The 20,972-nt window shown below is 48.3% G+C and overlaps 2 long non-coding RNA genes across 3 annotated transcripts; one reads left to right on the forward strand and one right to left on the reverse strand.

Moving 5' to 3' along the window:
* The first annotated feature begins 650 nt into the window (after positions 1-650).
* On the forward strand, positions 651-5,308 carry LOC133082051 (uncharacterized). Its single transcript, XR_009698908.1, has 2 exons — positions 651-922; positions 4,629-5,308. It is a non-coding gene; the product is annotated as an uncharacterized LOC133082051 (long non-coding RNA).
* Positions 5,309-7,251: 1,943 nt separating this feature from the next.
* On the reverse strand, positions 7,252-19,181 carry LOC133082289 (uncharacterized). Of its 2 annotated transcripts, none has more exons than XR_009698932.1 (3): positions 19,101-19,181; positions 12,823-13,088; positions 7,252-8,104 (listed from the first exon to the last, which is right to left on the reverse strand). It is a non-coding gene; the product is annotated as an uncharacterized LOC133082289 (long non-coding RNA). The 2 variants fall into 2 exon arrangements; XR_009698931.1 differs by having other exon boundaries at positions 19,039-19,135.
* Positions 19,182-20,972: the final 1,791 nt, after the last annotated feature.

The raw sequence follows: 20,972 nt of genomic DNA on the forward strand, positions 1-20,972 counted from the left end.
GTGAGGTGGGACATGAGGTGGGGAGGGAGGTGATGCCAAGGAAACAGACAAACTATTTCTGAACCTGTTGAACACTGATTCTAGCCCAGTTATCCCGGGGGTCGACCAAGGCCCACTGGAAGTTTCAACATCGTCTCTTTCGGCTTAAAAAATGGCAATCCCCAACCAGAGAAAGAGAAATAAGCCATACACAGACTGTCCAACAGGAATTCTGATACTCAAGAGGTAGGGCATCTGCGGAAAGCAACCGTTCTCTCAGAGAGAGCACCGATCCCAGTTGGCTAAAGAGAAGGATTCTGGTCCTGTGACACTAACGCACACTTGGTCGGTCCTAGGGAGACGTCTCCCTCTGTCTGCGTGTCTGTCCCTGTCTCCATCCCTCACTCTCGCACCTTCTTTCCCGGGATCAGGTTTCCGCCATCAGGACGCCAGTGCACCGCCTCCCATCCTCAGACCTGGCGGGAAGGCGGGAGTGGCGGGGGTGGGGGGCGCGCCGGGAATAGAAGGGTTAAGACCACCGAGGGGAGGAGTCCTCCGGCGTCCTATAGAGGCTACCCGCCCTCCACGGGAGGAGGAGTCTGCGGGTCTGCGTCTGAAGTCATAGGGATGCGACATTCCCCGCCCAGCCCCCCCACCCCCCGCCCCCCGCCCCTTATAGAAGCAGGGTTCCCTTAGGCCTCCCCTGGGTTGTAGTGGGCCGGGAGGGAGCCGGGAGTGGCCTGAAGGAGAGTAGGTTCCTCCCCGGGGACGGCGGCAGTAGGGCTGGGGGATTGGGAGAAGAGAAGGCAGTGCCCGCCCCTCCCGGCCGCGCACCGGAGCGCCTCTCCCAGGAGCTTGGAGAGTAGAAGGGACGATCGCTTCTGGAGTCGCAGGAAGAGTTTCCGGCCGCTGGAGATGACCTCGCAGACGACGCATGGTCGTGGTGGGCTATTGGGGTTGGAAGGGGGGGTGGGGGCGGGCTTCTCCCTGACTGCCTGGTAATTTGTGTTGTTGCGTGCCTACGTGAGAAGCAGCTCCTGCTACTTGATTTTTTTCTTACCTAGTTCTTACCAATCACACCCCGTGTGATACATCACACTGGGAAAGACAAAACACAAACTAATAAAGAGACTGACTTTATTCTACCAATTGCAATTGGGAGAGCACCCCAGATCTGAAGATCAGACTGTCAGCAGGGTGGTTTTGCACTGTACTTCATTTCATAGAGAGTAGTAGACAAGTTACAGTGGGGACATTTGCAGGTGGGAAAACCGTTCAGGGGAAGTCTCAGTCAACTGAACAGGAAATGATTATCTTTGTGACTAGCTACTTTCAGGAGGACTGACTTTTAATCTCAGTTACTAGTCATGAGACAAAAAACAAGGAGCTGGAGGGTCTGTATCTGCCCTTTAAGGAAAAGGAGGAAGGTCTGTATTTGGCCTTGTAGCAGGTAAACCCAGGAGTCACCTGAGACTTATGCGAAGCCTTATCTTGAGTCATAAGGGGAAGGGTGGTCCTTTGCAGTAAGCCATTTCGGGAACACAAAAGTCTGCAGAGATTTCTTTACTGTGGCTTTTTTCAGGGCTCAGGTGAAGTTCAACCTTGTCAACATGGTAAACATGAGCCAGGCATCTTTCATGCCTGTCCAAGTAGATAAGTCTATAAGCAGAGAGCGTCCCTTTTTGCCCTGGAAGTAATCGACGCTCGAACAGCACTGTATAGTTATCAAAAGGTTATATGTTTGTGATCTACATGAAGGAAGCAAAAAGGAGTTATTATCCCAGAATAGGACCATCATCCTCATCTTACAGTTGAGGAAACTGAGCCACGGAGAGGTTAAGTAACCTGCCCAAAGTCACAGAAGGAATAAGTGGTGGGGCCTCGATTCAAATCTAGGTATCTGTGGCTTCATCACCTCCCTGCTAGGCAGCCACACACTGATGGTTTCCAGTTCCACCTATCAGGCTCAATCCTCTCTCCTAAACTACAGACTTCCCTAGTCAACTGACAGGTCCACAGGGAGACTGCACTCAACAAGTGCTAGGCAACTTCTGGGACACTGGAGATGACTTCACAGCGAAGAGAAGTGTTAGACAAACTTGGTCCCAAAGGCCCTGTGCCCACTCCCTGGAGGGAGTGAGGGGCTAGAGGAGGAAGAATTGGAGGGTCTGAAGGGGGGGCTATTTCTCTGAGAGACAGGCTGATGGACTGCCATTCTGCATGCATGTGACAAACACTTGTTACTTTGAATGTATTTATTTTTCTTTTACAGTTGGCAATACATGGTACATGGTGAAAATACACAAAGCAGATATGTAAAACCAAGCAGATATATGGAAAGTAGATACATTCCCATTATACCTAGGGAGTACCTGACAGTAAAACAGCACTGCTGTGTAAAAGGAGGACATTCTCATAGACTAAGTAAATGAAATGCCAGCCCCTGTAGGCCAGCTGTTGTACCGTACTACTGTACTTTTCAAGGCACTGTGCTGTTAAGATTAAAAAATGTTTTCTTTAATAAATAAATAAATGAAACAGAAATTAGTCTTTTCCTTAATTATTAGTCTCATTCCCCTATCACTGTTGAGGCATCTTGGGCACAGAGTGGTTAGGTCAGCTCCCCCAAGTCATTCAGGTAATACGTGTTTGAGCCCCAAAGGCAAGGAATACTCAACAAGTCCAAACTGAACCCATCCACAACCCCTCCCCACATAGCTGCACCTCCTCTGCTGTTGCCTAACTCAGGGCAAGGCAGCCTTCTCCCCAGCTGCTTAGGCCAGAGATCCCTAAAGCCATCCTTGCCTGCTGCCTCTCTCTCACCACCCTCTCAATCATCAAGCCCCACCGTTCTGCCTCCTAAGTCTTCCTAAGTAAGATCCTGACACTTCTCTCCATCGGCACAGTGAGTTCCCTAGTCCACGTCACCCTCATCTCTCTCCTTGCCCACCACCAGCAATCCTGACGCTTTCCAACGCATTGTCTATCCTACTGCCTGAGGAAGCTTTCTTAAGTTCTAACCTGGGCATGACACCCCTGCTCAAAACTCTGCAGGGGCTGCCCGCTGCTCTTAGGATAATGTCCAGCCTCCTGGACTAAGCACAGCAGGCCTTGCCTGCCCCCAAACGCCGGATCTTCACCAGACCCCTTCCTTCTGCTCCAAGCCCCACTTGATATTCCAGCGCACCCAGACCTCTTTCTGTTCATCAGATGGCCGGTGTGCTCACACTCGTCCTCCCTCGCCACCCCTGCCCGCCCCCCCCGGCCCCCACCACCCACAGATTTCACAACCTCACACGTGCGGTTCCCTCCATCTTACATGCCCTCCCTCCCTCCTCATCTGTCTGATTCCTTCTTAGGTTCAGCTGTCAGGCTGGGTAGAGCAATTTCCATTTTTCCTGGGGAGTACCTGGATGAAAAGCCACAGTTACCAGATTTGATATTTTTACCGAATGGAAGGTGATGGAGATTTCATTATGAATTCCCCACATGGACACACGTTTTACTGTGGTTCACAACGAGCTGATTTGAAATGCAATCTGATGGCTGAGTTTTTCTGGGAAAGGCTTCCTTGCTAAGAACAGGATACAGACAGAAAAGCTCTCGCCTTATGTTATACGGGCCCACTGTTGCCTTTGAATATGACCTTTGGAATTTGGCCACAGTTTTGGAAGCATAGAGGGATCCAGGGTGACCACCTGCTTCACAGTGAGGAGGGATAAGCTGAACAATGGAAAAAAAATCTGTCCCTTTATGGTATCTGTGACCCAGTAAATTGAACAGGCTTTGAACTGCCCTACCCATGGACTTTGTTTTGATGAGATTTTCACTATAGTTTATAGTCCGAGTTTCTGTTAGGACAGGAGAAAGTATATTAACGGGTCTTCCCTATGCAAGGGTTTGATTTACTAGTCCCCTGTGGTCATCAGGGAGGCAAGGATCAGCTGCGCGCTCAGTATCGGGACCCTCTTAGGGAATCTGACAGCACCTTCCTGCAACTCCTTAGGTGTCCCCACTGCTGGTTCTGCCTGCTACAGACCCAACTGTGAGGACTGACTTCATTCAGTACAACTCCTCTGAGCAGAGCACACCTAAGTATGAAATGAAGTGTGTGCCTTTGATATGTAAAGACAATTAAAGAGATGGAAATGGCACCAGTTCCACCACCACTACCCCAACCCCCACCCCAGCCAGAGGGTGGAGTAGATGCCCAGAGGTCCCCGGCATGCTTACCTCCACACTGATGTGTCCCTAACACAGGGCGCAGTGTAAGATGGTTCACCCGGAGCCTAGTTACTGAGCTAATAATGGGAGCCGGGCATATGCGGTTTTATTTCCCATAGATCCAGAGAAGTATCAACCCCCGCCTTCCACAGACAAGGAAACAAGCTCAAAGAGGTTAGGTCACTGATGCAGTAAAGGCTGGATCTGGGAGTCAAGCCCTAGTTCTGCCCGACTGCAAAGCCCGTCTTCTTTGCGGTCACGACAACCCACTTGGCTTGTGATTCAGGTGCCGAGAGGCAGATGTTGTTCCGTGACAGGAAAGTCATGACTGTCCCAATACCATGTCCACCTGTGAAATGCAGGCACCCAGTAGGGCAAAGCCACCCTGAAAGGTTCTAAGACCCTCTCTGTGTTTGCCTTCGCAGGAGCTGCCTTGCAGCCAAGAAACTGGAGTCCACCGGCGCAAAAGGACTGCCTCAGAGCCAACGGCCGGGCAGGACTTCAGCCTCCCCTGTGGGGAGGCACTCTGCCATATCAGAGAGGCTTTGCAATCAACCCTCCCCCAGTTATGTCTCCACCAGTCTCACTCTATTTATCAGATGTAAGGAACTGAGAGGCAAGCAGAGGCAGAGGAAGTGTTTTTAGTGGCTGCATGACAGCTCTGGAGCTGACCCAGCTGCCATGGTGGTCTGGAGCCAACAGACTGAGAATGGAAATCTGGCTCCACCCGTGTTCATGTCTCTGCTCTTCAGCTTGTGTCTGTCAACTGTGGATGATCCAAGTGCCACCTGAAGAACCTCCCCACCCCTGAGAAGTGTGTCCTGACCAAACACCCACACACCACACACCCCCGCACACTATGGCAGGGGTCAGAGGCTCTCTTCTGTGCTCCTAGGGTTCTATGATTTAAATCCTGCCATGGCTTTTCTCACACAACAGGGGGCAGTCATCTGCTTGCAGGTTGCAGCCCCCATCATCCCTGCATCCCCAAACTGACCCCAGTAGCGGAGACCTAGTGTCTGGTCGGTGCTTCGAACTTGTTTCCTCAATGAATGAAGCACCTCGACTCAATGTACTTGGTCAATAAAGGGTAGCTCTTCTTGGACCAGTTATTTCTGTGTTAAAACTGACACAGGAGAATGGAGTAAACAGGGCATATCTCGAGTCAGATTCTCTTCCCTTTGGTGGGGGGAGGAGCATTGCATCTTTCATACGATCCCTAATTCCGGAAAGTCCTAATCAAAGAGGCTGCAACGTTCATTACACACGTGTGGGTCACTCTGTTGCCCCATCAGCCACAGTTCTGGCCTCACAGTGGAACCTGGGTCAAGATCCTTAGAGCACCGAATGTTCACTGAATGTCTCCCAAGTACCAAGTGGCTGGTGCCCAGCGTAGGCCCCGCAACTACGCGTCCAATCGATGGACTGTTGAATGAACGCAGGCTGCTAGTGGAGTCTGTGACGCTGTGCCCAGAGCACAGGTGTCCATGGAGTCAGGGACATGAGCACAGTTAGGAAGGGCATGTCAAGTCCAGGTGAGGCCATCAGCCTCACTCGGAGCTGCCCCTCACGCGGTCCTCCTAGTTCCTTGCTTGCTCCACCTCGACTCTCTCTGCTCTTCCCCCACGTCCTGCCTCTCACTCCTTCTAAGGCCTGGCACAGGCTTGTCATTCAGTATCTGTGATCCCTCCTTGTCCTTGTCAGTCAGCTGACTGAGCAGATACCCAGCTGACCAATTTATGTATCCCCAGACATCCAGCACAGTGCCTTGACCACAGTTGGAGCTTGGTGAACGATTCAATGAATAGTCACTGTCACACACACCACACACACACACACACACACACACACACACACACACACACACACACACACACACACACACACACACACACACACACACACACCACAGTTACCATCAGACTTATCCAGGTCAGTGCACAGTGCCTGGGCAGCCACCCTGACCTGGATTAGGACATAAGGAGCACTGGTAGTTTTGCTAGAGGGCAACTTTGAGCTTCCCTCAGGTGCCACAGCACCACTCTCAGCAGGGCTAAGAAGCTGTCTGTGTCTGTTAGGGGTAAAGACTGAGACTTCCTGCCTTCAGACACTCAGCGCCCCCTGGTTAGGGTTGATGGCGGTTCCTCAGGACGCTCATCACTAAAGTGCCGTGACGCCCTCCCAGAGCTCAGACCAGGAAGCCTTCTCCCAACAATAATGGAGTACCCTACCCTGTTACAGAAATGGGAATTATAGCTGTTTACCCCTCTTAATGTGGTTTCTCCCCTTTGCATTCACGTCCACATTTCTTCCCTGAGTCACCCAATCCAACTCTGCTAATTCCCAACGGGTTACTGCACCAAGCTGCACCTGCATCTCACTTGCTGTGCACAGCTCTATCTGGGAGGGTCGGATCTACCTACTGAGCTATGTATTTTCTGTCTCCCTTCCCTTCTGAATCTGGAGGCTCCCAGGCATCAAGAAAAGTGCTCCAGTTGGCCCACAAAAGGGGCGGTGCTGCAGGGGAGGCTGCGACTCTCATCCACAGCCTGGGTCAAAGCAGGACTGCGTTATAAGCGCCACACGCTGCCCCACTGCGCCACGGAAGCCAAAAGAGCAAAGGTCTAAGAAGTCCTAGTACAGACACTTATGTGGATAGAACACCAGCCTCTTCCTAGGGACCTGTGAGTTGTTGTTTGGTTTGGGCTTATATCGTCCGTGGCCTTTTTCACAACGCTTGCAGACTTAGCTAACCTTCCATCAGGACCTCTCTGCTCCCCCCACCCCCCCACCCCCACCACTGTACCAAAGATCATACTCCTCACTTAAGTGTGCTGACTGGGTTTTCACTTTGCAAGGATACCAAAACAATTTTTTTAAATCCTGAAACGTCAAGATACCTAAGAGAACAGGTCTTCAGAAACACTATTTTAAAATTATAATAGAAAAACTGGCTATGTAACAATGAAGATACAGCACATTAAAAGGTTATTTGGGCATTATCTAGAATTTCACACTCAAGAGAAAAACACTTAATATGTGGTCTACTGCCTTCCAGTTTTTTTCTCTGCATTTTTTTTTTAAATACCGTAAGCCTATTTTCTTTTTTTTTCTTTTTTTAAAAGATTGATTGATTGATTGATTGATTGATTGATTGCTATGTTGGGTCTTCGTTTCTGTGCTAGGGCTTTCTCTAGTTGCGGCAAGCGGGGGCCACTCTTCATCGCGGTGCGCGGGCCTCTCACTGTCGCGGCCTCTCTTGTTGCGGAGCACAGGCTCCAGACGCGCAGGCTCAGTAGTTGTGGCTCACGGGCCTAGTTGCTCCGTGGCATGTGGGATCTTCCCAGACCAGGGCTCGAACCCGTGTCCCCTGCATTAGCAGGCAGATTCTCAACCACTGCGCCACCAGGGAAGCCCTTTTCTCTGCATTTTTAAAAATTAGGACATGGGGGGAGGTAATGTCTTCATACTTTTGTATCTGTTGTTCTGTTTATCATTATAGTATGATTATGCTACTTCCCATAATGATGAGGATGAGGATGCTGATACTGACGTCGGTAGGAGCAAACGCATGTATAGAGCTTGATATGGACCAGGAACTGTTCTCTGTGACGTGTGCATATTGACACGACACCCCGTGGTCTTTCATGCACTTTGGAGACATCATGTTCAATCCATACACAGATCCCTGGTAATCTGATTCATGCCGATGGACATGCTCACTTGCCTTTTGATCCAGAGGACGCTGGGCACTGCAGTGTATTCCAGATTTGGGGGTCAGATACCACACCTCTCTGTTTCTTTCAGGCCTGGGTAGCAATCTGACTCAGCTCTTGCCGGCCAGGTGACTTTGGGCAAGTTCCTTCACCCGTTAACCTCTATGTGTCTCAAGCTTCCTCATCTGCAAAAAGGGATGATAACGTTAAAAAATGCTTACCTCGTAATGTTGCTGTGAGTACTCAGAGACCTTATTATACTTATACACATAGAGAGCTAAACACGGTCCAGAAGGGTGAGCTTTTACTCTTGTGTCTCTTCACTTCGGTTTCTGCTTGTAGCCATATCCCTCTCTCCCTGCCCCCGTTGCTTTCTCCTCAACCACTCCCACTGCACTCTCTCTCCCCTTTGCCCCCTCCCTCAGACTCTCTATCCAAAAACACTGTTTACCATCTCCTCAGGATGTAACTCAGAAAATATTCATACCATCACCCTTTGGTTAAAAAAACGTGAATATTAGTGGAAGAAATAAGAAACACCATAAAACCGGCAATGTGAAAACTACACAAGAAATAAAGTCCTACTGATGAAAGTTTGAGTATTAATACTTTTGCATCTTCATCAGATTCAGATATTCAGAATTTGATACAGGAGAATTAGACTTGATAAAAATAATGGCCCCCCAAAAGGGCTATATGATGAGGTTCTTGGGCCTTTAAATTTCCCTCTGGAATGCTTTTGAAAATGTATATACTCATGTTCTACAATCGCCCAGCGATCACTTACTTTCCCGTCATTATACAAATCATACGAAGAGGTCATTAGACTTCTAATTTGCTAGAGAATAGGCACTAAACTTTTCCATACGAGCGCCTGATGAAACCCCAGCATTGCATTTAGGCTTCACAATATCCCCATAAGGAGAGTTAAATACTCATTATGCTAAAAAAAAAAATATACCCACACCCATGCCCCATACATTCAGTTCTTGAGTCCCTGAGGGGCTGAAGTGATAGTGCAAAGTCCATGTGGTGAGTCAAAGGTGGTCTTGACATTGTCTCTCTGGAACACTCTCCAGGGAAATGTGGGAACGGTAACAATATTAACAACAGTAATGGCAACAGCTAGAATTCACCAGGAACTTGTCACATGCCGAGCACTGTCCTGACAACTTCCCATGTCTTAACACGGTCAGTGCTCTAAACTGCCCCAAGAAGTAGTTACCTTTACTCCTAACTAGTGTTTCCATGTTACTAACGGAAGAATTGAGGCACAGAGATGCTAAGTAGCCTGCTCAGTGTCACCCAGCAGTAAGGGCTGGAGCCACAGGTCTGTGGAGGCATTGTGGAAAACTCAGTGTGTTCTGTATTTATTCAGTCAAGGGCAAGATCCAATATGGCTACTGCAAAATATGTAGAAAAGCAGCTAACACATAACACAAATTGACCTTACAGCATGGAACTGCACACTAAGTAGAAATCTGGTTTCTTCAGAAATCTTTTAGATGGAGGCTTGACAGGATTGGAATCAGGATGTTTTGTGGAAACAATGATCTGAGAGCCTCCTTAGAACAGCAGACAGCATGTCAGCCTCCTAGCCTGAAGGTCTTGGGTTTGTGCATCAGAGAAGGCAGCAAACCTCTGTCACCTCCACACGCTCCCGATGGAGAGAGAAACCTGGCAGTAGGGAAAATAAGACCGTTCCTCTGCTCTGGTAGTGCCCAGACAAGTTGTCCATGTCAATCAGAACTGAGGAATTATAAAAAAACAAACAAACAAAAAATGCAGATTCCATGATCCGCACTCAGTGAATCTCATTTAGTGTGGCTACAACGGTGCCCTAGAATCTTTGATTTTTCACTCTGCCTGGGAAACTCTCAGGAACTTTATTAAACTCCTTTGGTAGCGAGACTGTCTCCAACGTACTGACTCTTCCCAGGACAAACACACAGTTGGGAAGACCAACCTGAGAGCACAGGAGACAGAACGCAAAGGACACAGCGTGAGAGTCAAACCAAGGGCAGGGCAGTGGATCTTCTGAGAAGACATCACCACCCCACTGGCCTGTCTCTCTGAGGCTTCAGTTTATCTCAGATCCATTCTCTTCATGGCCAGTGGATGGAGGTGGTGAGAGGAGATGACCTTTGAGATCCCACATGGCCTGGGCTTTTCTCGGGGGCCATGGGACACAGACAATATGAGGTTATATGACCTATTCTCCCCACCTCCAGTCAGCCTCTGCTTCTCTCTTGCACCCTCACTCCCTCCATGCCACACAAGCCCAGAGCAACCAGAATTTAGGAAAAATGTCTTCCCTTCACCCATCAGACACCTGCCCCTGACCTGAGGAGATCTTCTCCCCTCTTCTCCTCTCAGCTGTCCTCCTCTGACCTCATCTGCCGTGCCAAAGCAGACAGCCTTCCCTAGTAGCTTAAAGCCCTCGCCTGGCCCGTGACTCTGGTGACCTGGCCTGGAGAGGGCTCGTCCTCTCTGAGAAGGACCCCAGACCCGGGAGCCAAGAGCCATGACGACCACAGAACCATCCTAAACATTGATGCCTACGGCAGTGATTGACCTTGGAAACGAAGCCTTACCTCACACCCCATCTGTCCCTGAACCGTTATCTTGTCACAGAAAGCAAGACAGACGAGGAAGGTGCCTGGAATCCTTCCTGGGGAGTCCTGTGTCCTACTCCATGCTGCCATGCTATTTCCCCAGACCAGACCCTGACATGGACCATATCATTCCTATCCTTTGGATGTGAATAAGAGGTCTGGGGATACCTTCATAAAATCCTATTCTTGTGGTTGATAACCAGTACGTTACGTGGTTTACTACCACAATGATGCATCTGGTAAGTAAGTGGAAGCTGACACGAAATTTCAGAGGGTAGGTTTGGGTGTTGAAATGATTGGGAGGAGCTACCGGCATCTGTGGGCTGAGGGTTACAGGGAGGCAAACACTTTCTAGCAGAGAGTTAAATAAAGTGGATTTTCCATAATTGTAATTTCCCTGTGAATTAAGGGAAGCTTGAATGTTGCTTTCTCTGGAAACTTACAAAGAATCCTTGAGTGTTTTAGAGAACACATACTGAAGGCCATTCTGTTACTGGCTTTGAGCTTGACGCAACACACCAGTATCGCCTGATAGCTGAGGTTGCACACGCCTAAAGGAATGAGGGGAATCCAACTGTACTGACTAGACGGATCTTCAGGATATGCTGTCAATGGACGGGAAAAATTACGTGGGAAACGTTCATAGTGTGATCTGCCATGAGTTGCTGAACAAAGCCAGATAAGCCCATTGTCTTTGAGGCACTGAGGTTTTGTTTCCATGTCTGTCTCCCTCACCAGACTTTTAACTCCTTCTCAGAAGGCTGGAAACACACCCCGTTCATCCTGGTGTCCTCGGGGCAGAGGACCTGACACACGGGAGAAAGTCAGTCCACACTTGTGGAGCTGACGTAACGGGTGAAGGACTGGACCCAGTGTCTTAATGACGAGCGAGAAGGATGTCAGTCTGCAGAGGGAGGGAGGGGAATGCCACAGGTCTTAGGACCCAGGCAGCACAGTGACACCAGCCTACACTGCAGTACTGACGTCAGTTACATCCCTTAGGGTTCCAGGACTCAGCCATTTAAATACAGATGTCATTAACCATGAAGGTCTAACTTAGAAAGCCAGGAACCTTACGGCTTAGTTTTTTGTATGAACCTTTTGTAGCTGAGGCACCTGAGGCACCAATTCAGGCACAGCATACTCTGGTCACTACTCGTCCAGGCTGAGGCCGTGTAGGGATATTCAGGGCTCACACACAAGGAGGGTAATTCCGAGGCATACATGTATCCCTAGAAACAAAGGGTTCACAACTGCTAGGTTGCCCCGAGCAGGACATACATCAGGCAGGCAGGACAGCTCCCTGGGGCCCCAGTGTGGCCTCCCACCCAGGAACCTGCCCCCCTAGGACTCCCTGTCCAGTTTGAATAATCCATCTGAGGCCTTAGTTTCAGAGGCACTGCCTGGAGGCAGCCCGTTCCAAACAGTTCTGTCTGTCCAGGACCCCAGCGCATCCTCTTTCCGAGGGTGGGTGACACCTGGAGGTGCTCTGCATGCAACGTCCAGGGGCTGGGGCCACTCCCGCGGTCCCACAGTCAGAGCTCCCTCAGGTGTGACTGGAGCCTCAGCAGACAGTTTGCATTCAAAGTGCTCACTGGATTGGGATTGACATATATACACTAATATGTATAAAATAGATAACTAATAAGAACCTGCTGTATAAAAAAATAAATAAAATAAAATTCAAAAAAAAAAAAAAGTGCTCACAGCAGCTTGGAAGGCTGCACGGGGAGTATTCCTTTAGGAAACATAGAAAATTCCCAGGAACAGTTTGGACAGACAAGATCATTAATGCCCTCGCTCCCTCGCTACGCTTCCCCGCCAGGTGCCAGGGGTGGTGTGTTCTCCATTGTTATACAATCACTGTGTACAATCCTGAAATCAAAACTTTACATTTCTTTAATTATCTCCTAATGTCCCCCAAGCCTTTTGTATGGAAGGGCTGTAGGCAAGAAAGGCAAAAGTACTTTCATAGCAAAACATGTTTTATAATCTAACTGTAAAGACATTATGTTTCGCAACTGGCCAGGACAAAATCCTGAATGTTAAAAAATTTTCAAAATGGGTTGACACAACCTCCTGTCCTTTTGTCTCTCTCACCGATCCCGTGAGGAGGCTGGAAAAGCTCATTCTCTTGCACTGAAGAGTCATATGCCTAACGTCTCGTCTCAGTTGTCTCAAACATCCGGATGCAACAGCCACAACGTACAAAGCCATTTTAAAAATTCCCCCTTTTCCCTCTCTCAGGGACGCTTTACTCAAACCCCTAGCAGTAAACTGACACTCACCAGGGTACCGCACAGCGGCCGGGGAGCTCGGGCGCGAGTGCTGGGAGGGGCTGGGGCTGCAGCAGCAGCAGCAGCCGCCAAGTTGAAGAAAAGCCTGCAGAGCTTTTTCCCCTTCTTGCCTCTAGTTTATCTGAAGCTTTCTCCAGCCCAGAACCTGATTTTATTTGCTTTCTTCCGCTTGTAGGAGAGAGCAAGTCAAACTTTCAACATTTTTTGGCCGACCCAGAGTCCACCTTTTGTAAGGTTCGCATCCTTTCGCCCCAGGCCTGGAGGAAATAACAAACACCAAAGTCAGGAGCTGCCTGCACTCTCCCCACCCCCACCCCCCCCAACATCGGGCAGCACAGCAGAAGCAGCCGAGGATGCAGTGCGCTAACTCTCCCGGATCTGGATCTTTTGTTTTCAAATTCTGTAAGTAACACCTATCACAACAGTCAGTGGCTCAGCTGCTGTTTCATAGCACGGGTACATCCACAGTCACCAAGCACAAAAGGATCGTCAGCCCTACTGCTTCATCCTCCCTTTACTCAAACAAGGCTTTCACCGTATTTCAGCGAGTCACAGTCTCGCTAGTGAATCCACAGCTGCCACCACTGTTTCAGATGCCCCAAGACCACCCTTGCTTTTGATGAATTCCTAGGAGGACTCCAAGGACCTAGCACATAGTCATCCTCATGGCTAAGATTTACTGCAGCAAAAGGATACAAAGCCAAATCATCCAGGGGGAGAGGTGCACTGGGCAACATCCGGAGGAAACCAGCGCAAGCTTCCAAGAGTCCTTTCCTAGTAGAATCACGCAATTTGTCCCTCCGGCAACGGATCATGACAACGCGTGTGAAATGCTGTCCACCAGGGAAGCTCCTGAGAAACCCGGGGCCTAGCACATATCAAGATTTCAGGTTCCCAGGAGGAAAGCAGGTGTTTAGCATAAAACATACTGTTTGGACAGATGGAGGAGTAACCTACACTTCTGAAGGAGGCAACGGTGGGAAACCTCTTGAAATCCAAGTTCTCAGACGCGACGTGAAGGCCCACAAGCCAGCCCTTCTAACGATTATAGTCCCAGGCCTGCTATGTTAACTCTATTCTGCACAGTACTCAACAGCAAAGCTTCAAAATACATGACCAAGTCAGAACTGCAAGAACTGAAACAAACACATCTACAAGAACAGCTGGAGACTTCAACAATCTCAGTAACACACAGAACGGAGAGAAAGCAAATTAGAATGCATGGGTGAACCGAATGTTCTCACAGGTATAGAACCCTCCACATAACAACAGCCAAATATACCACATTCTTTTCAAGTGCATATGGAAGTTTCACCAAGGTAGACTATATCCTGGGTCATAAAACAAATATGACCAATTGCAAGATAATTGCAATCATACAAAGAATGTTATCTGACCAAAAGAGAAAAACCCCCAATAAGTAAGCCAAAGTTAGGAGGAAAATCTCCAAACACAAGGAAATTAAATCACATACTTCTAAGTAATCCATGGACCAAAGAGCAAGGATCAAGGAAAGTTACAAATTAATTTAAACAAAATGAAAATGAAAAAACAACCTACCAAAATCTGCAGGATGCAGGTACAGCAGTGCTTAGCCGTAAATGTACAGCATCAAATGCTTGTATTAGAAAGAAAAAAGAACCCAAATCAATAATGAAAGCTTCTACCTTAAGAAACTAGAAAAAGAAAATCCAAATAAATTCAAAGCAAGCAAATAAGGGAAATAGAGATTGGAACAGTTATCAGAAAAAGAATAGAGTTAATCAACGAAACCCAAAGCTGGTTCTTTCAAAAGGTCAATACAAATGAATAAACTTCTACCCAGACAGACAAAAAAAAAAAAAAAAGCAAGCAAGATAACTAAAGACACAACTTACCAACATCAGGAATGAAATAGGTTACAGATCCCACAGAAATTAAAAGGAGTCTATGAATAATTCTACATAACTACTTTTGGCAATTTAGGTGAAATGGAACAAACTATCAAAGCTCCACCAAAAAGAAACAGATCATCTATTTTTAAAATCGAGCCTGTAGCTGAAAAACTTACAGAAAAGGCATCTCCAGGGCCAGATGGTATCCCTGGAAAATCCTACCAAACATTTAAGAAGCAGTAACAGCAATTCTACGCAGTCTCTTCAAGGAAACAGAAGAGAGGGAACACTTGTTGAATTATTTTTTCAGATTAGCATTACCCTGATACCAAAGTCAAACAAAGACAGTAGTAGCAAATCAAATTCAACATATAAAAAGAATAATACACCATGACCAAGTGACGTTTATCCCCGAAATGCAAAGCTGGTGCAGCATTAAAAAAATCAATCAATCAAGCCACCATAGTAGCATACCAAAGATAAAGAACCACATGATCGTTACCTGTTGACGCAGAAAAAGTATCTGACAAAATTCAACAGTCGTTCATGATGAAAAACATTCAGCTAACCAGGAGTAGAAGGGAGCTTTCTTAACCTGAAATACGGAGCATCTACAAAAATACCTGCCCCTCCATCCTACTTGATGGAGAAAGACTAAACGCTTTCTCCCTAAGATCAGGAACCAGGCCAGGAGGATAGCCAGTCTTACTCCTGCTATAAGTCAACATTGTACTGGAAGTCCTAGCCACTCCAGTAAGAAAAGAAAAAGGAATAAATGGTTTAGAGATTGGGAAGGAGGAAATCAAACTGCTCCCATCCACCGATGACATGATTATCTACCTAGAAAATCCCATGAAATCTATTAACAAAAACTCCTATAACTAAGAAGGGAGTTTAACAATGTCGCAGGATACAAGCTCAACACAAAAAAAATCAGGCATATTTGCCTGTACTAGCAATGAACAATTAGGAAATTAAAAAAAAAAAAAGACTTGTGCATACCGTTTATAATAGCTTCCCCCAAAACCTAGCGAAACATAAGCAGGATCTGTATGCTCAAAACTACAAAATGCTGAGGAAAGAAATATAAGAAGACCTAACAAAATGGAGACACATACTGCGTTCATGTGTTGAGAAATTCAATATAATTAGGATGTCAATAGTCCCCAAATAGATCCATCAATTTCATACAATTCCAATCACAAATCCAGGCAAGGATTTTTTTGTACATATAGACTAACTGATGGTAAAATTTCTGGGGTAAGGCAAAGGAACTAGAATAGCCAAATAATTTTGAAAAACAAAGTTGGAGGACTAACACCAACGTTACAATTTACAATGCAGCTTCAACCAAGATATGTAAGCAACTAAGTGGCCATGGAGGGGATGAATGGACACAGAAAATGTGGTGACATATACAACGGAATATTATTCAGCCACAAAAATGAAGAAAATCCTGCCTTTCGCAACAACATGAATGGACCTGGAAGGCTTTATGCTAAGTGAAGTAAGTGAAAGAGAGAAAGACATATTGTATGTTCTACTTATATGTAGAATCTAAAAAAGTCAAACTCACAGAAATAGAGTTTAGAATGGTGGTTGCCAGGGGCTGGGGGAAATGTTGCTCAAACGGTACAAACTTCCAGCTATAAGATGAATAAGTTATGGGGATCTAATGTACAGCATGCTGAGTATAATGAACAAAACTGTATCATATATTGAAAGCTAAGAGGGTAGATCTGAAATGTTATCACCACAATTTTTAAAAAGGTAATTCTGTGAGGGGATAGAGTGCTAACTAACCTTATTGTGGTAATCGTTTTGCCCTATCTACGTGTATCAAATCATCACACTGTGCACCTTACACTTACATGCTATATGTCAATAATACCTCAAAGAAGCTGGAAAAGATAAAAGAGTCCCCAGTTTTTCCAGTGGGAGAGCCCTCCAGCTATATTCTGTGTCCCCCTGACATCTCCCCACCATTCTTTAACTTTCCCTTATTACTGACATGACAAGTTGAGCCTGGCTCATTAATCCTATCTCTCCTCAGCCTGGGAACCCATCATTTAGTGGAGAATGGTATTCAGAAGCTAGGATCTAGCGGTAGGTGTACTTATTGTCATTGGGATGTTGCTGTTTTCAGGAAGTTTGGAATATATGTGTGAACACAATCACACACACACACACACACACACACACACATATATATTTCTATATTTCTATATCAGTCTATCCACATATGCACACATATCTACTGAAAACCAGGAGTTCTCACGGAGACCTTTAGTTCCAGTAGAACTCCTCAGAAGTTGTTCCAGTTTACCTCCTTTCCATATTGGAAATTCCCTCTTCCAAAAGTGACAGACGTGGCTCCCACCATCCTTATATATTTACTGAGTTGACAAATCCCAATGCATATAAGCCATCCCTCCTCCACAAAGAGGTCCTCCCCACGTGCTATGCTGAACCATCCCCTGCCCTTGACTTCCACACCTCACTCAAGCCTGAATCCCTGAGCCAGTTAGCCTCCTCCCCCACAGAACCCCCAGGGACATCCTCCTTACCGCCTTGGGCTCTGACCTCCCAAATTGGGATGCCCCTACGCGCATATACTTGCCTTGCCCAGCAACACCTAATGGCTTTAGGACTGAACTGCTCAGGCACAAAAGAGAAGAGCAGGGAAGGGAAAGAAAGGGTAGGGACAGGGGAAAAGTGAATATGTCTTAGTACAATCAGTTAATCAAGGTGAACTGGGCCAAATCCAAGCAATATGATGAAGCCAGTGGGTTTTTTTCTCACCGTCCTCCAGCTTCCCCTTCCTGCCTCTCTCCTTTGCCCCAGTTCCTTTCTCATTCTTAAGTCCTGCCCTCCATCAAGAGTAGCAATGTTATGAGGGGCATGATTCCCATATTATAACTGATCTCCGCTGGTTGGCTGACATTCAGTGTGGATGGTGTCCTCCCCGCAGCTCTTACGCTCAAGCCCTCTGTCTCTCATGATGGACTAATAGGTTTCACCCCTCTTCAGTAATTTCAGGTGCAAGCAGGAGAGAAGGTGCAGGGCACATCTTGGAGCCTCGGGTCCTTCATCTGTGAAATGGGGATGACCACAGATTGTGGGACAAACACAGAGAGCAGCACCAGACACCTTTCAATGAGTGCGACGTGCCAAACCCAGTGCATCACAGGACTCCTTGATACCCAGGAGCACGCCAAGTAGACTGCCCCGCCAGGACTGTGGCACCTGCTGTTCCTTCTGCCTGGAATGCTCTTCCTTCAGGTAATCCCATGGCGTGCTCCCTCACTTCCTCCAGGTCTCTGCTCATTCGTCATCCTTCAGGGAGACTTTCCCTGATTACCTTGAATAAAATAATAACATCATCTCCACATACCCTTTCCCCTGATCCAGCCCTATCTTTCTTCATACATAGCACCTGCCACCCTTGATTTATTTATTGACCAACTCTATGAAATGAGAGACTTTGTCAGTTTTGCCCTGTCACAAACTCCTCGAATAGTACTCAGGTACATGGCAGGTGCTCAGAAAACATTTTCTGAACCATAGCTGGGAGCCAGGCCCTTTACACACACTGCTAACATGCACAGGTACCCTCCAAGGTGGGCACTGGCCCCATTTTATCAATTATGATACGTACTGAGACTCCAGGAGACAAGTGACACCCTCAACAACGCACCATCAGCACGTCGGGTTCCAGGCTTCGGAATCATATCTGCCGGGTTTCCAACTCCCTCAGTTCCTGCACAGAGACCTCACAGCCAAAATGGTAAGAGATTTTACTACTGACACACAGACCCCAAACAGCTCAGATACTTTACACCTTTAGACAAACCCCTTCCTAAAGCAGCTCAGAGACACCACACCTTGGGACCCAGAATCACAACAGTTCAGAGGCCTCACACTCTGGGGTTCAGACTTCTACATTAGGGTCTAACACCCAGTGACTCTAATGCCCAAAAGCTCAGAAAATGCACACCCAGGTCTACAAGGACACAAAGCCCTACAGACTTTGTACCATGGCTCACAAAATCCACTCAGATAAAATATCCCATTCACCAAAATCTCCCCAAAATGCTCAGGGACGTCAAATGTACTCAAACAGCACCTGGCATGTCAGACGTAGCGCTACACATCTCCAAACTGCACGACACATGTTACTTCCCAGGGAGAGACACCAAAAAAGTTTAGTGACCTCTCCTTGGGCTTAATTATATGAATCTGCGCGACTGATCCTGCGGTACCACACGCCCCAGACTGAGTGAAGGCTAAACAAGACTGTAAGAGCTCGCGGAAAGACACCACCATCGTCAACCTGCACAGCCAGCGACTGCGCCGAACCTCGCCACCGACCCGGGCAGCTAATCAGCCCCTTACGGATAGTCGGTCTTGGAGTAGTCAAACTCGGAGAAAAATGTAGACTCTGAAAATGCCCGCGCGCACACACGCACACGCACACGCACACGCACACGCACACCTTTCACCCTGAGCGCCAACTCGGCGACCACTGTGCCTGTCCCAGACAGACAGCCAATGGGAACTGGGCAGGTGAGGAGGGCGGGGCAGGAATAGCGGGATTTCCGGCGCCGCTTGACGCCCCGGAAGAGTTTATTCCGGCAATCTCGCGGCGACCAATCACCGCCCAGAACGCTTTCTCGATGTCAACCCCGCCCCCCACACGCATCCCGGAGCCAATCTCTGGCTCCGTTGCTGTCCCCACCTGGATGTGACCATGCAGAAACGAAGGGGTGAACCTGGAGTAGATAGAAAAGAAGGCTGCAGGCTGAGACCCGGTGTCCAATCGGCCTCGAATGTGCCGGGAAGATGGAGCGGTTACAATGGGGATGGACCCAGCGGCGCCCTGAGTGCCTCCGCTGGGACCCATGGTTGATGCCCGACGCGGTGTAAGGGGACCCTCAGTGTTGTCACAGCGCTCAGTGGATTATTCCAGAACGGACGCCCCCTCCCCAAAGGTTCCTTCCCGACTCGAAGGTCTTCCCTCTGCCCCTCAGTGGTACGTTCCACGACAGAACCGTTTCATCTCGCGCGCCCCTTGGTGGTGGGATCGGGGAACAGCGGATGTAGATGCCCGCGGACCATTGCTGGCCGGTTCCCAAAGGGAGGGAGGGCACAGTTAGGATGAAACCCTCGCAATTCTCTGGAGTCTTGGATTTGGGAAAAAGTCTTCCTACGTGGAAAGTTACCTCCCTGCAGTGACACCACTATAACAGGGAGCATTACAAGAAGTTTTCTCTGTGCTGGGCCTTGTGATTGCTTGTGCCTCCCTGGGTAATACAGAATAGGCCTAGTGGGGCAAGCCAGCCACAGCCCCCCAACGGGCAGGAGGGATAAAGCTCCAGACTGGGATCAGAAGGCCTGGTGAGGGGCAGGCCTCTGTCCTTGACTGTAATCGGTGGAAAGGACAACCGTGCCGTCGGTTCCGTTAGGAAAGGGGACATCTCCCAGGGGTCCCAAAGACACTGACTACATGAGATAAAGACCATGGGCTCTGTCACCGTTCTGTTACCCCGTACATGTACCCTAGCGGAATCCTCGCCCTTTCTAGCTATGCCTGTCGGGACAGCCAGTTCTGGAGTAGTCCAACTCAGAAAAATGTACATTCTGAAAATGCCCGCGCGCACACGAACACGCTCTCGCCCTGAACTCCAACTCGGCTACCGCCTTGCGGGGGGAAGGGGAGGGAATAGCGGGATTTCCGGCTCCGCTTTGCGTACCGGAAGAGCTTACTCCGGCAATCTCGCGGCGACCAATCACCGCCCAGAACGCTTTCCGACCCCGCAATCCTGGAGCCAATTTCTCGCCCCGTTGCCATCCCCACCTGAATGCGACCAGGTAGAAACGGAGGGGTGAACCGGACACCCCCAGGAGGTGATACGCAGGGCGGTTGGGGGGGTGCTGTTTCTCACTTCAGTCCTATCCTCCCACTTTATTCTGTGGGTCTAATGTGAATGTGAAACTTTAGCATGCATCGCAGTCACCTGGAGGGCTTGTTAAAACACTGATTGCTGCCCCCCATCCCCGAGTTTCTGATTCAGTGGGTCCTTGGTGGGGCCCGAGAATCTGCATTTCTAACCAGGCTCAGCGTCCCTCCTACACAACTAAGAGGTGGACTCTAGTATTCCTCCCTCCCTCCACCACGTTATTTGTGAACGGTTCCTTCCCTTCTCTCCCCCCCTCCTTACCCCGCAACACATCCAAACGTACAGTCTCATCGCCAGACCCTGAAGA

This window comes from Eubalaena glacialis, chromosome X (genome assembly GCF_028564815.1).
Source record: "Eubalaena glacialis isolate mEubGla1 chromosome X, mEubGla1.1.hap2.+ XY, whole genome shotgun sequence".
NCBI classification, from domain to species: Eukaryota; Metazoa; Chordata; class Mammalia; order Artiodactyla; family Balaenidae; genus Eubalaena; species Eubalaena glacialis.